Source organism: Spermophilus citellus (genome assembly GCF_964194105.1).
Source record: "Spermophilus citellus genome assembly, chromosome: 4".
NCBI classification, from domain to species: Eukaryota; Metazoa; Chordata; class Mammalia; order Rodentia; family Sciuridae; genus Spermophilus; species Spermophilus citellus.
In genome coordinates this window covers 151,439,111-151,463,228 of record NC_138185.1, presented here as the reverse complement: position 1 = coordinate 151,463,228, position 24,118 = coordinate 151,439,111, and the positions used below count along the sequence as shown (strand labels likewise).

The following is a 24,118-nucleotide window of genomic DNA, read 5'->3' as shown; positions in this document are numbered from 1 at the left end:
TTATCCAGTGACTTGAGAAATACAAGTATTTGTATTCTTAGTATCCATCAATTCCTTTACTATGGCAGTCAGCTTCTGCACCCACAGATGGATTCTGAAACACTTCCTAATGACATTCCAGCTGCTAATGCCAATGCAGCATCTCTGAGTCTATTTGGTAGAACCTCTCAGTCATATGTCACAACCATTGATTATTTCTTGAAAAGCTTAACACAGCTTCTGACAAGGGAACTCATTTTCCAGCAAAAAGAATGTAGCAACAGGCTAAGGCCCAAAGATTCACCAAAAGTACCTGACATTACAAAATGGTTGACATGTAGCTGGGGTATGATGACACACACTGGTTATCCCAGTGACTTAGGAGGCTGAAGCAGAAGAATTGCAAGTTCAAAGCCAGGCTTGACAACTTAGTAAAATCCTGTCTCAAAAATAAAAAGGGGTTGAGATTTAACAATGGTAAAGCACCCTGGGTTCAATCCCCAATACTGCCAAATGATAATAATAATAATTTTTAAAAAATAAAATGTTTAGAATGGCTATTAAAGACCTAGTTTGGGTGACAAGTGAGAGACTGAGACAATGTCTTCCAACATTGGAGTGCTGTTCTACAAGATGCAAGATATGCTCCAAAATCAGCTACCAGGAAATGTAGGTGCAGTCACAGAATAAATAGGTAAAAGAAGAAGATGGAGTGGCTGTTATTATTGATAGAATGATCTGCTTATGAAAATTTTGTTTCTAATCTCTACAGGCTTAGAGGTCTTAGTTCTCAAGGAGGATGGCTTCCACCAAACATGGTCCTATTGAACAGAAAGTCAACGCTTCCATCTGGCCATTTTGTTTTTCTCAAGCCACTGAACAACAGAGAAGGAATATGTTCTTCTGACAGCAGATATCTGACCTTTGCTTGGTTCTCTCATAACTAGCGTAACAAATTCATGCCAATTTGCCTGATATTTTCTTAGTTTTATCACTAAAATCACATCCCAGGAAATCCCTTAGTTCTAGGCAAACTGGGACAGTTAGTTATTCAACTAGTTTCCCTGAGATTGAAGACACACAATACATTTGCTTTAGAAGGGATCTTATTTATGTTAGGCAGAATTTATCCTACCTCCCAAAATATATACTCAATGACACTCAAACTTTTTTTTTTTTTGTATTCTAAGGAGAAATGTTCAAAGATTGCACAGGTTTGCTCTTCATTGATTCACCTCTAATTATAGACATCATCTTTGTGGGCTGTATGCCTTTCAGAACAGAGTAATATTTCCTTGGCCACTTGAAGGGAAAGTGATGCATGCCACACAATTTAGCTCTTTATTCATATTTCCCAATATTTTCTAGGAATGATGTACTCACTTGAGCTTTATTTTATATGTGAATTCTTTTATTAATGTAATTTCTGAAGAACTATGGAAATTTTATGTTAGTTCTGGAAGGGATCATAGAAATCATTTAATCCAAACCCAAATATAGCATGTTCATTTGCAATTGCCCTACTATTATTTAAACATCATTATTTTATTTTAGTTTATGATTTATTATGTTCACCAAGTATTCATTTCCTCAAATGACCCCCAAATTATACTTGTACACTTAGCCAATGTGTAATTTATTTTCACTTGGGTAATGATGCTGAACTCTGACTTTCAAAACCTCAGTGTCCTGTAGCATCTTATGAAATATCACTCCTCAATGAAAGCTTGTTGATGAGGGGCCTGGGTCTCTTGAGTATTGCACATCAGTCCCATTTTCTATTGTGTCTTGGTAATGACATCTGTGATTGTCAAAAGATCTGCTTCCGTATGGAGCTGGCTTACAGCACCAACCACAGAATAGAACTCAAAAACCAAGATTAAGATTTATTTCATTTCAGAAGAGAAACAACTGTGATAAAACAATACCCTCCCACAAAACCACTGGTGTTGCTCTCAACCAAATAATGACAGTAATAGATCACTGGTCTTCTATTATGTTCTTATGAATCAGTGCTCTAATTTGTCTAGGACAACAATAAAGAAAAGCAGAATTTGCAGAAACAATTAACTGTGATTACAAATAGTAACCAAGAAATATTCAGTATACTTGGAAATTCACACTAGTTTGTTAGAATTCATCTCCCAGGAAACAAAGGAATTTTTTTTTCTTTCTTTCTTTCTTTTTTTTTTTTTTTTTTTTTTTGTGTGTGTGTGTGTGTGTGTGCATGTGCCTGAGCCTGCTACTGGGGATTGAACCTAGGAGCCCTCTGCCACTAAACTATATCCCTACCCCTTTTTATTTATTTTGTATTTGGAGACAGGGGCTCACTAGAAATCCCCTTTCTTAGTAGGCACAGTGGCACACACTTGAAATCCCAGTGACTTGGGAGGTTGAGGCAGGAGGATCACAAGTTTGAGGTCAGCTTGGGCAAATCAAAATGAAAATATAAATAAATAAAAGGGACTGGGGATGTAACTCATTGGTAGAGCAACCTGGTACCATAAAAGAAGACAGAGGGAAGGGCAGGGAAGGAAGGGGAGGAGAAAAAGAGAAGGGATGGGAAAGGGAAGGAAGGGGGGCAGAAAGAGAAAAATTCTAATGGAAGATTTGTTGTTGGTGGTATTTCTTTTGTTTTAGTCAGATTTTTCACTGCTGTTGACTAAAAGACCCTACCAGAACAACTGTACAGGAGAAAAAGTTTATTTGAGGGTTCATGGTTTCAGAGGTCTCAGTCCATATACAGCCAGCTCCATCATGGTGGAAGAGTGTGGCAGAGAGAAGCAGCTCACATGATGATCAGAAAGCAAAGAGAGGTCTCCACTTGCCAGATACAGATATATACCCCAAAGCCATGCCCGCAATTCCCACTACTTCCAGTCACAACCTACCACTTCAGTTATTCAGTTAATCCCTATTAATAATAATAATAATAATAATAATAATAATAATAATAATAATAATCAGAGGATTAATTCACTGATTGGGTTAAGATTCTGACAACCCAATCATTTCTCCTTGGAATTTTCTTGCATTGTCTCACATGTGAGCTTTGGGGGGATACTTCACATCCAAACTATAACAATCTTCTTTAACTTTTTATTATTTTATAAATTTATTTTCTTCTTTTGAGGGCTTTAGGGTTGTTAACAGTAATGTCAGTTTCTATTAGTTAAGGAGTTTGCAAAAAAAAAAAAAAGCAAGATTACAAGAATGTAGAGGTCAACAGCAACAAACTTCTATCAGCATCTAGCTTGACAATAGCTGACATGTTAAGTAAAAATTCCAGACCAAGCATTAATGCTCCACAGAGAAGTTGTATGAATACTCATGTCAAAGTCCTCCAGTACTGAGAAAAGAGAAATAACAGATATCTCTGAAAGAAAAAAATATATATATGTTTTGATTAAAAGGAAGTGTTCACAGTTGGAGCATTACAAGAAGCTTCAGGTTTGAATGATCCTAAACTCTTTTCCAGCTTCCTTTAAGGAATCTTTTAGTTGATCTTGTCCCAGCAGGAGTCTATTGTCAGTTGCAAACAAATCTCAAATGGCTTCAGAGCAAAAAAGTTGTAAGATCTTTTATTAAGAAGACAGGGAAACTTGTGATGGTGCCTCATAGACCATTGCAGACTCTAAGGTCATTGTCCCACAGCAGCATCACAGGGAGTCCAAGTTGAATAGACTTATTTCAAATAGATTTATGGGCTTGTCTTTTATATAGTACCCAAGATTATAAAGTGACATTCAGGGGGCTGGAGAGTTAGCTCAGTATTAGAGCCTAGACTGCATGAGACCCTGAGTTTGATCCCCAGCACTTCAAAAATAAAATAAAAATGTAAACAGACACTCAGAAAATTCACAAAGTTTTAAAAGTAAAACTTGTGGTTTTGAACTCAGAAAGACAGAAATAGTGTACCTGATTTTACCAGCATAATTCATAAATTATGATAATTCATAAATTACTCGTGATCCACACCCCATATCTTGATCTTAATTATTTGAGGAGAGAGGAATCAAGGGATGACAGAAGGAGGCAGATCCAGGAACTGACATTTTTAATAAATAATATTTATGGTTGTTAAAATTTTGGCATCTACCTCAGACAGACCTACTTGCTCATTCCTAAATAATTATTTCATTGGTATTGGTTCCCATTTTCCTCATGTTGGAATACCTCTGCCTTCCATTCCTCATATACTATCCAGAGTTAAAATTTCATGCGTCCTGTCCTTCAGTAAATCATGGTGGATCAATTGAACAAAGAGAATATGATGATTGTCTCACATTACACATGCACAAGAATTTAATTTGAAGCTTTAATCATGAGGCTAAGGAGGAGGATTGCAAGTTCAAAGTCAGCCTCAGAAAAAGCAAGGTGCTTAGCCACTCAGTGAGACCCTGTCTCTAAATAAAATACAAAACAGGGCTGGGGATGTGGCTCAGTGGTCAAGTGTCCCTAAGTTCAACCTCTGGTAAAAATAATAATAATAATAATAATAATTTGAAATAGATTATAGACCTATAGAAGAAAACATAAAAGAATATTTTCAAAATCTTAAAGTAGATAAAAATTTATCAAATGGGAGACTAAGGATATAAGCATAACATAAAATATTTAAAATGATACTTCATTCAATTAAAAATTTGTTTTCATTAAAAAACACCATTAAGGGCTGGGGTTGTAGCTCAGTGGTAGAGTGCTTGCCTGGCACATGTGAGACACTGGGTTCAATCCTCAGCTCCACATAAAAATAAATAAAATAAAGGTATTGTGTCCATATATAACTAAAAAATATTTTTAAAAAATCACCATTAAGATAGTAGAGTGCAAGCTAGAGCCTGGGAGAAGATATTTGCAATACAGATACCCGACAAAGTACTTATATCCAGAATATGTGAATAACTCCCGTATTTCTAAAAAAAAGAGACATCCTAATTTTTTAACAGGCAAAGTACTTGAACAGGCACTTTAAAAGTGGCCAATTAGCTACAGAAATATGTCTAATATCACTAATCAAAAAATTACAAATAAAGACCAAATTAAGTACAAATAAGAAGAATAAAAAATGTTCAATGTTATTAACTCACTAAGGAAATTTAGAACATAAATCCTACTGTGTACCTACTAGAATGGTTGAAGTTAAAAATTCTGACAGTACCAAGTGAAACTCTACAGAAACACAGAAGAGCTGTCAAAACCCTTCAGAATCAACTGGTTCAGGACACTGGAAGACAGTTGGAAATAAATGCTCCAATAAGAATAGGCCACAGAAACCTGGTGGGAGAGCTTTGGGTACTTCTCTTACCTTGCTCTACACCTCAGAAGCTACGAAGACAGCAGTCCAAATTGGAAAGGGAGAAGTGAAGCTACCTCTATTCACAGATAACAAGAACTTACAGATAAAAGACTTGTACGCTGAAAACTACTGAACACTGCTGACAGAAATCAAAGATCTAAATAAATGGAAAGATGGCCTATATTCATCAACTGGAAGACTTAATATTATTAAGATGGAAATTTCAATACAATCTCTATCAGAAGCCCTCTGACTTTTTTTGCAGAAATGGAAAAGTCAATCCTAAAATTCATATGGAAATCAGAGGATGATAAGTCAAATGATTTTTTTTCTTTTAAAAATATTTATTTCAATTTTATTAAACAACTGGTTGTACATAGATTTAAAAGTCAAACAGGGTACTGGAGTTGTGGCTCAGTGGTAGAGTGTATGAGGTCCTGGGTTTGAATCTTAGCATTGTATATAAGTAAATAAATAAATAAAGGTCCTCAACAGCTAAAAAATATAAAAAGAAAAAAGTCAAATAGATTTTTTTAAGGCTTGTAATGAGAATTTTTAATGTGTTCTACCCTATGTTCCAATGATAATTTTTGTTCCCAGAGGTATAATCATCAACTCTGTTGGTGTTTACCTCATATTTCTTTTTTCCATATTTTTATTGGTGCATTATAATTAAACAGAATAATGGGATTTATTGCTACATATCTGTACATACACATGATATAACAATATAATTTGGCCCATATTGAAAGCAGTCTTTTAAAAGATCAAAATTAGAGGATTTTTATGTCCTCATTTTTAAACCTATTACAAAGCTACAGTAATCAACACAGTTTAGTGCTGAAGAGACATGTAGACCAATGGGATAGAGTTGAGAACCCAAAAGAAAATTTATGCATCTATGGTCAATTGATTTTCAATAATGGTGTCAAAATAATTCAGAGAGGGAAAAAGAATAGTCTCATCAACAAATAGTGCTGGAACAACTAGACTTCCACATGCAAAAAAAAAAAAAAAAACAGAATTAGACCCTTACTTGGCACTACTGTTTTACTTTATTGTTACTACTATACCAAAAGAACTGAGACTGAGTAATTTATAAAGAGCAGAAACTTCTCATGGTTCTGGAGGCTGGAAGTTCAGGATCAAGGCACAGGCAGGCTCAGTATCTAATGTGGGCCTGCTCTCTCTGCTTCCATGACAATGCCTTGATTCTGTATCCTCCAGAGAGAACGAATGCTGTGTCCTCACATGGTAGAAGGCAGAAAGGTCAAATGCTGTGTGCAGCCTATTTAATAAAGGCCTTAATTCCACTCAAAAGGAGAAGTCCTAACCTAATTACCTCCTGAAGGCCTTGCCTCTCAATATTATCGCATTAGAAATTTACTTTCGACAGGAGCTAGGGGAGGATCATAAAACATTCAAAGCATAGCAACAACAATAAAATGTAACTCAAAATGAACCAAAGATCTAATAACAGTATTATAGCCAAAGCTATGAAACTCTTAGAAGAAAACATGAGAGGTAAATCTTTATAACGTTGCATTTGGCAATGATTTCTTAGATACCAAAGCACAAACAACAAAAGAAAAAACATAATTGTTCTCCCCATCAAAATTAAAAAGTCATGTGCATGAAAGTATACCACCAAAGAATGAAAAGACAATCCCCAGAATGGGAGAAAATATTTGCCAATAATATATCTGATAAAAGTCTAGGGTCTAGAATGTGAAGAACTGTTACAACTCAACCACAAAAGACAAAAATCCAATTTAAAAATGAGCAAAGAACTTAACTGGAAATTTATTCAGAGATGATACACACTTGGCCAATGACCACATGGAAATTCTCAATCTCATTAGTCACAAGGAAAATGCAAATAAAAATTATAATGAGATGTCACATTGAACCTAATAGAAAGACTACATTTAAAAGAAAAAATGTTGACGAGGTTGTGGAGAAATTGGAATCAGTAATGCATCTCTTTTGGGAATGTAAAATGATGAAGCCACCATGGAAAACAGGATGAAGGTTACTCAAAAAAATAAACATAAATTGTTACATAATCTGACAATTCTGCTTCTGAGAATATGCCCAAAAGGATTAAAAGCAGGGTCTCAGAACAAAACAATTGTATACCAGTATTCATAGCAGCATCTTTTTCACATTTTATTGATTCATTATAGTTGTACATAATGATGATTCTATTGTTAAATTTTTGTGCCTGCACACAATACAACAGTATAATTTGGCCAATATCAGTGCCCCATATTTCCTCTTTCCCTCCCCTCCTCCCTGCCCCCATCCCTTTCCTTTATGCTACTGATCTCCCTTCTGTTTATATGAAATCTCCCCACCTTTCTTTACTTTTCTCCTCTCTTGCTTCCACAGAGAAAAGATATGACCCCTGACCTTCTAAGTTTGGCTTATTTCACTTAACATATGGTCCCAAGCTTCATCATTTTCCTGCAAATGACATAATTTCATTTTTCTTTTTGGCTGAATAAAACTCCATTTTGTATATATACTACATTTTCCATAGTTTGCTATTGTGAATTATGCTGCTTATAGCAGCATTAACATTTATTTATTTATTTTTTGATACAAGGGGATTGAACTCAGGGGCACTTGACCACTGCACCACATCCCCAGCCCTTTTTTTTGCATTTTATTTAGAGACAGTGTCTCACTGAGTTACTTAGGGCCTCAATAAATGGTTGAAGCTGGCTTTGAACTTGAAATCCTCTGTCCGAAACCTCCAGAGCCACTGGGATTACAGGCATGCACCACTGTGCCTGGCTAGCAGCATTATTTTTAAAGACCAAAAAATAGAAGCAACCCAGATGTTCAGTGACCAATAAATTGATTTAAAAAAAATGCAGATGTGTCTATTAAATGGAATATTATTCAGCCACAAAAAAAGAATGAAGTGCTGAATCAAATTACAAAGACAAACCTTGAAAACTTTTGGCCTCATAAAAAAAAAGCCAGACACTAAAGGTGACATGTTGCATGTCACCACTTTATATAAAATATTTCAAATAAGCCAATCCATAGAGACAAAAGAAGATTAGTGGTTGTCAGGGGTTGGGGGAAGAGAAAATGGAAAGTGACTATTTAACATATATGCGGTTTTAATTTGGAGTGAAAGTTTGTTCTAGAAATAGACAGTAGCAATTGTTCCACAACATTGTGGATGTATTTTATGTGAAGTGGAAAAAGCCTGACACAAAATGGTCAGATTCCATTTCCCTGACATTCTGTGCCCAATGTTGTCTACCTTGGGCCAGTTTCCTGATGTCTTTGAACCTGAAATTCCTCATAAGTAAAAAGGGCGAGAATAAAACCTAAAGCTGAAGAGTGGTGAAACAAGATATGTGAGCGAATGCCACTAGCATGATCATGGAGTCGGGGTCCACAAAACACATTATCTTTCACTTCACTGTTTGTCACCTTCAAAGCTTTCACTTGAAGGAAGTTTTCCAGAGCTAGGCCTGTTTCATTTGATAAGGAGATTGAGTACTAACTGTGTGTCTAGCTTTGTGTGACACTAAGGGGAATACAAAGAAGAACAAGGACAAGTCCTACTTATGCTGAAATGATATGATGACACCTGCTACTTTCCTTCTGGAAAGCTATAGGATCTTCTAAATATAGAATCATGTCATCAGCAAATCGTGATAATTTGGGTTCTTCTTGTCCTATCCGGATGTAATGCTAGATTCGTGGGACCTCAACAGACCTCCAGGAGCCAAATCCGAGGCAAACACACAAGAGCCTTTATTGCAAGCTCAAGCCTGGACTCACAACCGTTTCCGACGCAGCGGTCCCATGGAGTGAGTCCCGGTCCTTTGTCCAGTGAGATTTTATAGTTTTTTTTGGGGGGGGGGATATTCTATGCGTCACAACATCACACAGCAAATCATTTCATACTGCGGAAAGTCAAACAACAACTCTTAACATTGATTAGCACATTCACTGGTGGGAACAAGTTGGGTAGGGGTGATCGGTTAGTACAATAGGGGGATTCGTTTGAACTAATTGGTTTAAGCCACAAGGGGTGTACATGCTGAACTACATGGTTTCCCAACATGTTATCAACCACCATAACCTACTGGGGAGTCATCTGGCATCCCAGGTATTTTCCCTATCTCATTCTGATTGAAGGTTGCTAGGGTGTTGCTATGGGTCCTCACCTAGCCTAACTGAGTCAGGGACACCTGGTGCCACAGATCTCCCCTGTTATTTATAGACAAACAACTCAGCAGCGTGGGTAAGTGCTTAGGAGTGCTCTGTGGATTTTTCCCAGGACAAGGGTCACGCCCCCTTCTTTAGGACAGGCCTTGAGGTAGAAGCTGGTTTCTCAAAAATGGAGTCACATCAGTTTTTCACGTATCCCTTTAGCTTCTTCTTCTGTCCAATTGCTCTGGCTAGAGTTTCAAGGACAATGTTGAATAGAAGTGGTAATAGAGGGCATCCTTGTCTTGTTCCAGTTCTGAGAGGGGAATCCTTTCAACTTTTCTCCATTTAGAATGATATCGGCCTTGGGCTTAGCATAGATAGCTTTTACAATGTTTAGATATATTCCCTAGTTTTTCTAGTGTTTTAAGCATGAAGGGGTGCTGTATTTTGTCAAACACTTTTTCTGCATCTATCATCATATGATTCTTGTCTTTAAGTCTATTGATGTGATGAATTGCATTTATTGATTTCCATATGTTGAACCAACCTTGCATCCTTGGGTCAATTGCCACTTGATCAGTGCAGAATCTTTTTAACATGTTTTTGTATGTGATTTGCCAGAATTTTGTTGAGAATTTTTGCATCTATGTTCATCAGGGATATTGGTCTGAAGTTTTCTTTTCTTGAGGTGTCTTTGTCTGTTTTTTGTATCAGAGTGATACTAGCTTCATATAATGAGTTTGGAAGGGTTTCCTCTTTTTCTATTTCATGGAATAATTTGAGGAGTATAGTTGTTAATTCTTCTCTGAAGGTCTTGTAGATCTCAGCTGAGAATCCATCTGGTCCTGGGCTTTTCTTAATTGGTAGGTTTTTGATGGTGTCTTCTATTTTATTTTTTGCAATTGATCTGTTTAGATCTTGTATGTCCTTCTGATTCAGTTTGGATAGGTCATACATCTCTAAAAACTTGGCTGTGTCTTCAAGATTTTCTATTTTATTGGAGCATAAATTGTCAAAATAGTTTCTGATTATTGTCTGTATTTCAGTAGTGTCTGATGATATTTCCTTTTTCATCAAGAATTTTAGTAATTTGAGTTTTCTGTCTCTCTTCATTACTGTGGCTGTTTATCAATTTTATTCACTTTTTCAAAGAACCACCTTTTTGTCAATTTTTTAAATTATTTTATTTTGTTTCAATTTCATTGCTTTAAGCTCTAATTTTAATTATTTTCTATCTTCTACTGCTTTTGGTGTTGATTTGTTTTTTTCTAGGGCTTTCAGATGTAATGTTAGGTAATTTATTTGTTGACTTTCTATTCTTTTAATGAAAGAACTCAATGCAATGAATTTTCCTCTTAGCACTGCCTTCATAGTGTCCCAGAGATTTTAATATGTTGTATTGCTATTCTAGACTCCTAAAGCACAAGAAATAAACTCAAGAATCAAAAAATGGGATAGTATCAATCTAAAAAGCTTCTTCACAGCAAAGGAAACAATCAAACATGAAGAGAGAGCCTACAGAATGGGAGAAAATCTTTACCACATGCACCTCACATAGAATTCAAAAAACTTAACACACACACAAAAGTAGCCTGATCAATAAGTGAACAGACACTTCACAGAAGAAGAAATACAATTGATCAACAAATATATTTAAAAAGTTCAACATTTATAGCAATGAGAGAAATACAAATCAAAACTACACTTTGATTTCTTTCATTCCAGTCAGAATGGCAATTATCAAGAACACTAGCAACAATAAATGTTGGCAAGGATGTAGGGGAAAAGGTACACTCATACATTACTGATGGGACTGCAAATTGGTGCAACCACTATGGAAAGCAGTATGGATATTCCTTAGAAAACTTGGAATGGAACCACCATTTGACCCAGTTATCCTATTCCTTGGTTTATACCCACAGGATTTTAAAGTAGCATATACAGTGACACAGCCACATCAATGTTTATAGCAGCTCAATTTATAATAGCTAAGCTATGGAACCAACTGAGGTACCCTTCAACAGATGAGTGGATAAAAAAATGTAGTAATATACACAATGGAATATTACTCAGCCTTAAAGAAGAAAGAAATTATGGCATTTGCCAGTAAATGGAGCTGGGAACCATTCTACACAAAATAAGCCAATCCCAAAGAACAAAAAGGTCAAATGTTTTCTTTGATATATGGTTGCTAATTCACAATAAGGGCTTGGGGGCTAAGGAATAATAGAAGTACTTTGGATTAGATAGAGGAAAGTGAAGGGAGGGGAGGGATAAGAGGGTGGGAAGGATAGTAAAATAATTGGACTTTGTTACCCTATGTGCATATATGATTACAGGTCCAATATAACTCTGCATCATGTACAACTAGAATGAGAAGTTATACTCCATTTATGTATGACGTGTCAAAATACATTCTACTGTCATGTATAACTAATTAAAACAAATTTTTAAAAAATTTTAAAAAGCTATAGGAAGCATCGAAGTGCAGGAGAAGGTCTGGGAGTCCGAAGACTCCATAACATTCTGGAGGCTTGAAGGCAACCAGACTAGTACCATTCCCCTTCCCAGCCCAGATTCTGAAATTTTTGAAAATTAAAAGAAATATGACCCTGGTGCTTTGCTCTAGCCTGAACCAGGGCCATCTGGATTATACTGGGCCAGCGACACGATTTCTTCCCAACATGATCCACTGGGCTCCCAGGGCATCACTAGAAGAGCCCACTCACTGTGGAGGAGCCCTTTGGCAGCCAAAGTCTGTCCTTGAGAAGGATGACTGAGACATTGTGGGACACGCCCTGTGTGTCTCCTCTCATGGAACTGTCACCGTTGACATTGAGCATTATCTCTTCTCTCAGAAACCTGGGGGAGGGTGAGTTCTGCTATGTGGACCTAAAGGAGGAATTAAATAATAGTATGCCCTAAAGTGAATCCTGTGTCACAAGTAGCTGGACTGAGAGGAGGCTCAGCAAGAAGCAGACATGCATTGCCTCTTCCAGCTTCCCAACATCCTTCGCCCCATGGCTTACTGTCTGAGAGAGCCGGGTGCTAAGCAAGAGGCCTGGCTGCTACTACCTTTCTTCAAGAAAGGTAGCTGTGGAATGAGATAGAAAGGCCAAAGACAAAGGCAAATTCCTGACTGGGATCAAATCCTTCAGCTGCTGCTGTTATCTGCAGAGGCCTCAAGGCCATTCATGCCAAAGGTATGACCACGGGGACCTGAAGCCCACCAATATCTTGCTTGGAGATGAGTGGCAGCCAGTATTAATGGACTTAGGTTCTATGAATCAAGCATGTAGTCACATGGAGGGCTCCTGCCAGCTCTGACTCTGTAAGACTGAACAACTGATCCGTACACCATCTCCTACCTGGCCCCAGAGCCCTTCTCTATGCAGAGTCACTGTGTCATCCATGAGTGGATTGATGTCTGGTCCCCGGGCTATGTGCTTTATCCTGTGATGTTTGGAGAAGGCCCTTACGACATGGTGTTTCAGAAAGCTCACAGTATGGCCTTTGCTGTGTAGAACCTACTCAACATCCTGCAAATCCCCAGGCATTTTTCAACATTATGGCAGCTGCTGGCCTCCATGATGACTGTGAACTTCCAGTAATACCCTCACATACCATTCCTCTACTCCTCAGTCAGTTGGAGACACTACAACCCTCAGCTCCTGGTCTGCACACTACTCAAATCTGAACTAACCAGTGGCCATGTTGAGATGGCCCCATGTGCCTTGGAAAGAGGCTCTTATCCCTCATTGGAAGTTTATTTATTTTTTATCCAGGACTAATTTTACAGTTGGGTACCAGCTATGGGGACCATTATCTCAGTCTTCTCTCTGCTCTTTTACCCCAACACATAGGCAAGGGTCCTGACTGGTGGTGGAGCTGGGGGAGAAAGTGAAACTGAGAAAATATGGTGCACAACTCTGAGCTGGACTGCTGGGCTCACATCATGTTTTGCTTTCAAATCTTGGAGCAGGAGGATGTATAAACAGGAGAATAAAGTGAAAGCACATTGGTGTAGAAAAACAACAACAAATATGAGTCACATGGAGGCCAAAGTACCAACCTCATAACTGATGAAGATGAATTGGAATTTCCAGCATCATTGGCAGACTTCATCTTCAGGCAAAGCCCCTGGAGGGAAAGAGGAAAGAAGTAGAGCCAAAACAAGCCAGGTAGAGCATGCCATTTTGCCTCCCAAGGGTGTGGTGAACCAAAACCAGAAATGGGGAATATGGGGAATATGTTCTCTCTAGCACCAGATTTTGCCACTCTTCAGATGTGTGATGCTGGACCAGTCACTTAACCCTCTATTCATCATCATCTCTCTAAACCAGGGGGTTTTGCCAGGTCATCTTTGAAATTTAATCTGGGTCTAGAACTGTATGATTACATAAATCATAGGTCCAGAGTAAATCATCTAAGAGCTGATATGACCTTATTCAGAAAGGAAATTAAAAATCTTTTGCACCTTGATCTGGAATTACTTTCATAAATGTGAAGTCACTCTGACTGGAATTTTAATTTTGTTTTGGGGGTTGGTTTTATGAAAATCCTTAGGAAGTTTAAAAATTAAATGAGACTTTTTTTTCCTTAACTTTGAGCATCCACTTGAAGTCATTTCAGGCCTTCAATAAGAAGTCACAGATCTATGGGCTGGGGTTGTGGCTCAGCAGTAGAGCGCTCGCCTCCCATATGTGGGACCCTGGGTTTGATTCTCAGCACCACATAAAAATAAATAAGTGAAATAAAGGTATTGTATTCAACTACGACTAAAAAATAAATACTAAAAAAGAAGTCACAGATCCATGAAGTTACTTCCTCCTGCAAGCTGGGCAAGTTCCAGCGTATCATGGAACATAGCATTGCACAGGCGATTCAGGAATGGTTTCTGCTGGGTTGAGCCTGCTGACTCCACGAGGCCCACATCTCTGGCCCATGCTGAGAGACAAGAGCTTTAGGTACCACAGAGAGGAGGGAAATAACAGGAGGAGCCCTTCTCTTTGAGATGTGAAATGAATGGAGACTCCAGGGTCAGAGGTTCAGTCCTGGGCTGGCTGGCTCCATTGCTCTGGGCCTGAGGTGAGGCAGAACATCATGACAGAAGAGCACGATAGACAAAAAACTGCTCAGTTCATGACAGCCAGGAAGCGGTGGGGGGGGGGGTGGGGAGAGGGGAAGAGAGGGGAAGAGAGAGAGAGAGAGAGAGAGAGAGAGAGAGAGAGAGAGAGAGAGAGAGGGAGACAGATGCAGTCCAAGGCCATGCCCTCAGTGACATACTTCCTCCAACCACACATTACCTACGAATAATTACCACCCAGTACTCCATTCAAATTATTTATCCATCAAATGAATGAATCCATGGATGACGTTACAACTCTTATTCAATCTTTTCACCTCTGAACATTGCTGCATTGCTTAACACATGAGCTCTTTGGGGGAACATTTTAAGACTCAAAACAAAACATTCCAGAACTCCCATTTCAAAAAACTCTTTGTTCACAGATTGGCTCAGACATGCCCATTAGGTCTCAGCTTGAAGCCTCTTCGGCCACTTCCTCTCTATCAGAAGTCTCATAATGCGTGGTGCTGGGCCCACAGCCTTGTATCATAGTTCTTTATTATATTGAAAAATGATGCAGAACAACAGTGTGTTGTGTTCAACTGTTTGGAAAGTTGTGTTCTCGTGAGTGTGAGTGTGGTTGGAAAGATTAATGAAAGGTTTGTATTTCCGTTTGTGGCTTTGGTCACTGCTTGCCTCTCTGCCCTCAAGCTGCCCGTTTCAATTCAGATTAAGCAGTGCTTCCCAGACTGTGCATGCCAACATGCTGTACGTGCAGCTGCTGCCTCCATCCATCACAGCCTCACTTATCCATTCCAAGTTCCAGGTCAGCATTTCCTGATTGCATTCCTTGTCCCCGTCATGCTCCGAGCTGCCCTACTTCTAGCCGTTCATCACTCAGCAATTGTTGCTGTTAGCCGTCTTTCTCACATGACCAGTCCTGCAAATTGTGCCAAATAGGAATGCCAGTGGGCTGGCTGCATGCCAGGATGTTGACTAGGATTTGTAAGTGATCTTAAGTATCATAGATAGATGTCACTGGTGAAATCTGTGCTGAAACTACTTACAATATTCAAGGGCATCGAAGGCCTAGTACTTTCCCTAGGAAGTTAGACAACATCCTTGAATCCATGCTTATGCTGCAGTATGGACCAAGTACTTAAACCTACAAGCTTTTGAGTCAGATTCTAGGAGTCTGCCACAAACTTGAATATCACTTTAGCTCTGCACTCATATGTCCATTCTGAGGACTAAGGAGTTAAAATATGTCAAGCAATTAAAACAATGGCTTGCCACCTTAAGAGCCCTATAAGTGTCAGCTATTGCTATTTTCCTGCACATTCTGCTTACTATGCTTGGACTGAAACCTCAGATCATTTATTTATTCCTTCAATCAATATTTACTGAGTGCCTATGATGTTCCAGGCACTATGGACAATGATCCATTTTCTTTACAGTAAGCCTTGTCATGGTCATCAGGAAAGCCATTTGTACTCCACGTTGTGCTACTGTGGAAACAAGACCCCAGAAAACAAACCACTGTGTGCCTAAGCAGGCAGATCCCTAGGCTGGCCCTCTTGCTGCCCATCTCCAGAACAGCACAGGAAGAACCGAAGTAGACAGAGTCATGGAAGACACAGCACTGACCTGACCAGATGCTCACTACTATCCTCCAGCCCTCTTCTCCCTGGAACTTTGGCATATTCCCAGGCAGGAAAAGAGGCCGAAGGTAGGTAAGGTGGGGCAAGTGAAAAGGGAAGGTGTAGAGAAATCCTGCAAATGACTGAAATTAACTTTCTATCCAAGGTGAAGGTAAAGATTCAAAATAGAATTAAATTCATTTAGAGAAAAATTGCTAGGGTAAACCAACTGAAATTCCTCAAAATTAGACAAATTTTGACTTTCAAAAATATCCAATTCATATATTTCAAACTACAAAGAGTGCAATATTCTCTGCACCCCCTCCACTCTCTTTCTATCAGAAGTCTCATAATGCATGGTGCTGGGCCCACAGCCTTGTATCATAGTTCTTTATTATATTGAAAAATTATATTTCAAATGTTTTATAGATCATGGCATTTGCAGGGAAATGGATGGCATTTGAACAGATTATGCTAAGTGAAGTTAGCCAATCCCCCAAAAAACAAAGGCTGAATGTCTTCTTTGATACAGGGGGGTGACTCAAAATGGGGTAGGGAGGAAGAGCATGAGAAGAAGATTACCATTAAATAGGGAAGAGAGGTGGGAGGGAAAGAGAGGGAGAAGGGAATTGCATGGAAGATGGAAGGAGACCCCCTTTGTTATACAGAATACATGTATGATGATGTGGGGGGGGGGGGAAGAAGTGTGTTACTTTAGATTTGGTAGAGAGAAGTGATGGGAGGGGAGGGGAGGGAAAGGGGAGATAGGGCAGCAGAATAAAATAGACATTATTATTGCTGTGAGTATATATGTGACTGCATGACCAATGTGATTCTGCAAACTGTACACTCAGAATAATGAGAAATTATACCCTAATTGATTCAAATGTATGATATGTCAAGATCATCATACTGTCATATGTAACTAATTAAAACACATTTTTAAAAATTTAAAAAAAGAAAACATTTGTAACTGCCACACTTGCCTTAAATTTTTTATTGTCTTAAAAAGAAGCTCATGTATAAGAAATTTTCATGTAGAGTCTGGCCTTCAATTGCAAAGTGAAGACAAATTTAGGGACCTGGATTCTTATGTAAGAAATTTGGGGCTGGGGATGTGGCTCAAGCGGTAGCGCGCTCGCCTGGCATGCGTGCGGCCCGGGTTCGATCCTCAGCACCACATACCAACAAAGATGTTGTGTCAGCCGAGAACTAAAAAATAAATATTAAAAATTATCTCTCTCTCTCTCTCTCTGTCTCTCTCTCTCCTCTTTCACTCTCTCTTTAAAAAAAAAAAAGAAATTTGATGTATGGTGTCTCAGAAGCCCAGATTATAACTGACATGTAGAAGCCTTACCCCACTCTACAAACCACCTTCATCTGGCTGGATTTATTGTTTTGTCTGTTTTTTTTTTAATATTTGTTTTTTAGTTGCAGGTGGACATAATAACCTTTATTTTGTTTTTATATGGTGCTGAGGATCAAACCCAGTACCTTATGCATGTTAGGTGAGCACTCTACCACTGAGCCACAACCCCAGCCCTGCATTTATTGCTTTAATCCACTTTATGGCTGGATCCTACTAATAATCCTTCACAAAATAAGTTTGTTTAAAAGCCCAGAAATCTCTGAAGGTCTCTAGAACCTTTTAAGGATCAAAGTACATGCTGAACTATATTCCTTGCCAGTTTCTTTATCTTTTTATTCTTTATTTTTTTTATTGGTTGTTCAAAACATTACATAGTTCTTGATATATCATATTTCACACTTTGATTCAAGTGGGTTATGAACTCCCATTTTTCCCTCGTATATAGATTGCAGAGTCACATCAGTTACACTTCCACTGATTTACATATTGCCATACTCATGTCTGTTGTATTCTGCTGCCTTTCCTATCCTCTACTATCCCCCCTCCCCTCCCCTCCCCTCTTCTCTCTCTACCCCCTCTACTGTAATTCATTTCTCCCCCTTGTATTATTTTTCCCTTTCCCCTCACTTCCTCTTGTATGTAATTTTGTATAACCCTAAGGGTCTCCTTCCATTTCCAAGCAATTTCCCTTCTCTCTCCCTGTCCCTCCCACCTCTCATCCCTGTTTAATGTTAGTCATCTTCTCATGCTCTTCTTCCCTACTCTGTTCTTAGTTACTCTCCTTATATCAAAGAAGATATTTGGCATTTGTTTTTTAGGGATTGGCTAGCTTCACTTAGCATAATCTGCTCTAATGCCATCCATTTCCCTCCAAATTCTATAATTTTATCATTTTTTAATGCAGAGTAATACTCCATTGTGTATAAATGCCACATTTTTTTTTATCCATTCGTCTATTGAAGGGCATCTAGGTTGCTTCCACAGTCTTGCTATTGTGAATTGTACTGCTATGAACATCGATGTAGCAGTGTCCCTGTAGCATGCTCTTTTTAGGTCTTTAGGGAATAGACCGAGAAGGGGAATAGCTGGGTCAAATGGTGGTTCCATTCCCAGCTTTCCAAGAAATCTCCATACTGCTTCCCAAATTGGCTGCACCAATTTGCAGTCCCACCAACAATGTACAAGTGTACCCTTTCCCCCCACATCCTCGCCAGCACTTGTTGTGGTTTGAATTCATAATGGCTGCCAATCTTACTGGAGTGAGATGATATCTTAGGATGGTTTTGATTTGCATTTCTCTGACTGCTAGCGATGGTGAGCATTTTTTCATGTACTTGTTGATTGATTGTATGTCCTCCTCTGAAAAGTGTCTGTTTAGGTCCTTGGCCCATTTGTTGATTGGGTTATTTGTTATCTTATTGTCTAATTTTTTGAGTTCTTTATATACTCTGGATATTAGGGCTCTATCTGAAGTGTGAGGAGTAAAGATTTGTTCCCATGATGTAGGCTCCCTATTTACCTCTCTTATTGTTTCTTTTGCTGAGAAAAAACTTTTTAGTTTGAGCAAGTCCCATTTGTTGATTCTAGATAATAATTCTTGTGCTATGGGTGTCCTATTGAGGAATTTGGAGCCCGACCCCACAGTATGTAGATCATATCCAACTTTTTCTTCTATCAGATGCCTTGTCTCTGGTTTGATATCAAGCTCCTTGATCCATTTTGAGTTAACTTTTGTGCATGGCGAGAGAAAGGGATTCAGTTTCATTTTGTTGCATATGGATTTCCAGTTTTCCCAGCACCATTTGTTGAAGATGCTATCCTTCCTCCATTGCATGCTTTTAGCCCCTTTATCAAATATAAGAAAGTTGTAGTTTTGTGGGTTGGTTTCTGTGTCCTCTATTCTGTACCATTGGTCCACCCGCCTGTTTTGGTACCAATACCATGCTGTTTTTGTTACTATTGCTCTGTAGTATAGTTTGAAGTCTGGTATCGCTATACCACCTGATTCACACTTCCTGCTTAGCATTGTTTTTGCTATTCTGGGTCTTTTATTTTTCCATATGAATTTCATGATTGCTTTCTCTATTTCTTCAAGAAATGCCTTTGGGATTTTGACTGGCATTGCATTTAACCTATAGAGAACTTTTGGTAATAACGCCATTTTGATGATGTTAGTTCTGCCTATCCATGAACAGGGTATATTTTTCCATCTTCTAAGATCTTCTTCAATTTCTCTCTTTAGGGTTCTATAGTTTTCATTGTATAAGTCTTTTACCTCTTTTGTTAGGTTGATTCCCAAGTATTTTATTATTTTTGAGGATATTGTGAATGGAGTGGTTGTCCTCATTTCCATTTCAGAGGGTTTGTTGCTGATATACAGGAATGCCTTTGATTTATGCGTGTTGATTTTATATCCTGCCACTTTGCTGAATTCATTTATTAGCTCTAATAGTTTCTTTGTAGACCCTTTTGGGTCTGCTAGGTATAGAATCATGTCATCTGCAAATAGTGATAATTTAAGTTCTTCTTTTCCTATTTTTATGCCTTTATTTTCTTTCGTCTGTCTAATTGCTCTGGCCAGTGTTTCGAGGACTATGTTGAACAGAAGTGGTGAGAGAGGGCATCCCTGTCTTGTTCCAGATTTTAGAGGGAATGCCTTCAATTTTTCTCCATTCAGAATGATGCTAGCCTGGGGCTTAGCGTAGATTGCTTTTACAATGTTGAGGTATGTTCCTGTTATCCCTATTTTTTCAAGAGTTTTGAACAAAAAGCGATGCTGTACTTTGTCGAATGCTTTTTCCGCATCTATCGAGATGATCATATGGTTCTTATTTTTAAGTCTATTGATGTGGTGAATAACATTTATTAATTTCTGTATATTGAACCAGCCTTGCATCCCAGGGATGAATCCTACTTGATCATGGTGTACAATTTTTTTGATATGATTTTGTATCCGATTCGCCAGAATTTTATTGAGGATTTTTGCGTCTAGGTTCATTAGAGATATAGGTCTGTAGTTTTCTTTCTTTGAAGTGTCTTTGTCTGGTTTAGGAATCAGGGTGATGTTGGCCTCGTAGAATGAATTTGGAAGTTCTCCCTCTTTTTCTATTTCCTGAAATAGCTTGAAAAGTATTGGTATTAGTTCCTCTTTAAAGGTTTTGTAAAACTCTGATGTATACCCATCCGGTCCTGGACTTTTCTTAGTTGGTAATCTTTTGATGGTTTCTTCTATTTCCTCAATTGATATTGGTCTGTTTAGGTTGTCTATATCCTCCTGACTCAATCTGGGCAGATCATATGACTTAAGAAATTTATCGATGCCTTCACTATCTTCTATTTTATTGGAGTATAAGGATTCAAAATAATTTCTGATTATCTTCTGTATTTCTGAAGTGTCTGTTGTGATATTGCCTTTTTCATCCTGTATGCTAGTAATTTGACTTCTCTCTCTTCTTCTCTTCATTAGCATGGCTAAGGGCCTGTCGATCTTATTTATTTTTTCAAAGAACCAACTTTTAGTTTTATCAATTTTTTCAATTGTTTCTTTTGTTTCGATTTCAATAATTTCAGCTCTGATTTTAATTATTTCTTGCCTTCTACTTCTTTTGCTGTTATTTTGCTCTTCTTTTTCTAGGATTTTGAGATGAAGTATGAGATCATTTATTTGTTGGTTTTTTCTTTTTTTAAGGAATGAACTCCATACAATGAATTTTCCTCTTAGAACTGCTTTCAATGTGTCCCATAGATTCCGATATGTTGTGTCTGTGTTTTCATTTATCTCTAAGAATTTTTTAATTTCCTCCTTGATGTCTTCTAAAACCCATTGATCATTCAGTAACCTATTGTTCATTCTCCAAGTGATGCATGATTTTTCCTTCCTTCTTTTATCGTTGATTTTCAGTTTCATTCCATTATGGTCAGATAAGATGTATGGTATTATCTCTACTCCTTTATATTGTCTAAGAGTTGCCCTGTGACATAATATATGATCTATTTTTGAGAAGGATCCATATGCTGCTGAGAAAAAAGTGTAACTGCTTGATGTTGGGTGGTATATTCTATATATGTCAATTAAGTCTAGGTTGTTAATTGTGTTATTGAGTTCTATAGTTTCCTTATTCAACTTTTGTTTGGAAGATCTGTCCAGTGGTGAGAGAGGTGTGTTGAAGTCTCCCATGATTATTGTATGGTGGTCTATTAGACTCTTGAACTTGAGAAGAGTTTGTTTGATGAACATAGCTGCACCATTGTTTGGGGTATATATATTTATGATTGTTATGTCTTGTTGGTGTATGGTTCCCTTGAGCAGTATGTAGTGTCCCTCTTCATCCCTTTTGATTAACTTTGGCTTGAAATCTATTTTATTTGATATGAGTATGGACACTCCTGCTTGTTTTTCGAAGTCCATATGAGTGATATGATTTTTCCCAACCTTTCACCTTCAGTCTATGTATGTCTTTTCCTATCAAATGCGTCTCCTGTAGGCAGCATATTGTTCGGTCATGTTTTGTGATCCATTCTACTAGCCTGTGTCTCTTAATTGGTGAGTTTAAGCCATTAACATTTAGGGTTATTATTGAGATATGGGTTATCCTTCCAGCCATATTTGTTTATTTATGTTACTGAATATGGTTTGTTTTCCTCTTTGATTATTTTCCCCCCTTTACTGTCCTACCTCCCACTGTTGGTTTTCATTGTTATTTTCCATTTCCTCTTCCTGTAATGTTTTGCTGAGGATTTTTTGGAGAGATGGTTTTCCAGCTGCGAATTCTTTTAACTTTTGTTTATCGTGGAAGGTTTTAATTTCATCTTCCATCTTGAAGCTTAATTTTGCTGGATACACAATTCTTGGTTGGAACCCATTTTCTTTCAGTGTTTGAAATATGTTATTCCAGGATCTTCTAGCTTTCAAAGTCTGTGTTGAGAGATCAGCTGTTATCCTGATTGGTTTACCCCTAAATGTAATCTGCTTCCTTTCTCTTGTAGCTTTTAAAATTCTCTCCTTATTCTGTATGTTGGGCATCTTCATTATAATGTGTCTAGGTGTGGATCTCTTATGATTTTGCACATTCGGCCTACATTCCTGTAGGCTTCTAGGATTTGGGATTCTGTCTCGTTCTTCAAGTCTGGGAAGTTTTCTCGAATTATTTCATTGAATAGATTGCTCATTCCTTTGGTTTGGAGCTCTGTGCCTTCCTGTATCCCAATGACTCTTAAGTTTGGTCTTTTAATGTTATCCCATATTTCTTGGATGTTCTGCTCCTGGTTTCTTAACAGTCTTGCTGAGCTGTCTATGTTCTTTTCAAGTTGAAATACTTTGTCTTCATTGTCTGATGTTCTATCTTCTAAGTGTTCTACTCTGCTGGTAGTATTCTCAATTGAGTTTTTAAGTTGGTTTATTGCTTCCTGCCTTTCTAGGATTTCTGTTTGTTTGTTTTTTATAACCTCTATCTCCCTGTATAGTTGATCTTTTGCTTCCTGGATTTGTTTATGTATTTCATTGTTGAAGAGATCTTTCATTGTCTGATTTTGCTGTCTCATGTCTTCCTTGAGACTCCAGATCATCTGAAGCATGTATCTCCTGAATTCTTTATCTGACATTCCATCTGCTGCAGATATTACCTCTTCTAACGTTGAGTTGACCTGCATTGCTTGTGGTCCTTTCTTTCCTTGTCTCTTCATACTGTTCGCATTTCTTTCTGCTCACTGAGACTGTTGTGTTGTTGAATTTTCCCCCTATATATTTGTATTACTCTTGTATAGTTGCAAAGTCTCCCGCGCAGGCGCGGGCAGGGGCTCTGCTCCTCCTCCAATTGGGGCACTGTGCCTACCACATCGGCAGGCCGCTGGGCCTGTTCTGCTGGTTGGTAGCAGGTGCGCCTACCTTGCAGGCGCGTGGGGCGGCTCTGCCACTCCCAGGTTGCTGGGCCTGACCTGCTGGTTGCTTGCAGATCCGGCTACCTTGCAGGCGCGGGGGGAGGGCGCACACCTATTTGTATTTAGACAGTTACGCGAAATGGAGGACGTAATGCTTGGTATGAATGTTGGGGGGAAGGAGAAGGTAGGTGCTCTTGAAAAGAAAGAAGGAGAGGGAGATAGATAGCATAGAGGAGAATGGAAAGAGCAGTAAAACTTGGAAGGGGAGAGAGAGAGGGAAAAGGGAGAGAAAAAATTAAAATGAAATAGGAAATAAAATTAGGTCTTAGAGATCCATTTTCTTCTCTTCCCTTAGGCAAAGCTGTGCCCTCCGGGCTGAGTTTTGCCCTCAATATGTCAACAGCAATCCCTGTAAGGCAGTTCCTGGGAGTCTCTCAATCCTGTTGGTCCAGAGCCATTGCACTTCTATGGCCCCTCCTCCCCTTCCTCCTGCCAGCCAGCCAGGTCCTGCTCACCGGAGGCAGTTCCCCTAGGATTTGGTTACACTTTCAGCCCCACCGAGTGCTCTATTTCCCTAACTACTGAGCACTCTCGCTGTCATTCATCTAAGCCCCAGTGCTGTGGAGCTGTGGTCTGGGAGTCAATTGTTTAATTTTTCCGGACCCCTTTGGTGGGCACACCTTCGGAATCTGGCAGCTAAGACG

The 24,118-nt window shown here is 38.5% G+C and overlaps 1 pseudogene across 1 annotated transcript; it reads left to right on the top strand.

The window, feature by feature from the left end:
• The first annotated feature begins 6,735 nt into the window (after positions 1-6,735).
• On the top strand, positions 6,736-13,157 carry LOC308648252 (serine/threonine-protein kinase 16-like; annotated as a pseudogene). Its single transcript has 2 exons — positions 6,736-6,802; positions 12,242-13,157. The product of its transcript is annotated as a serine/threonine-protein kinase 16-like (transcript).
• The last annotated feature ends 10,961 nt before the right edge of the window (positions 13,158-24,118 follow it).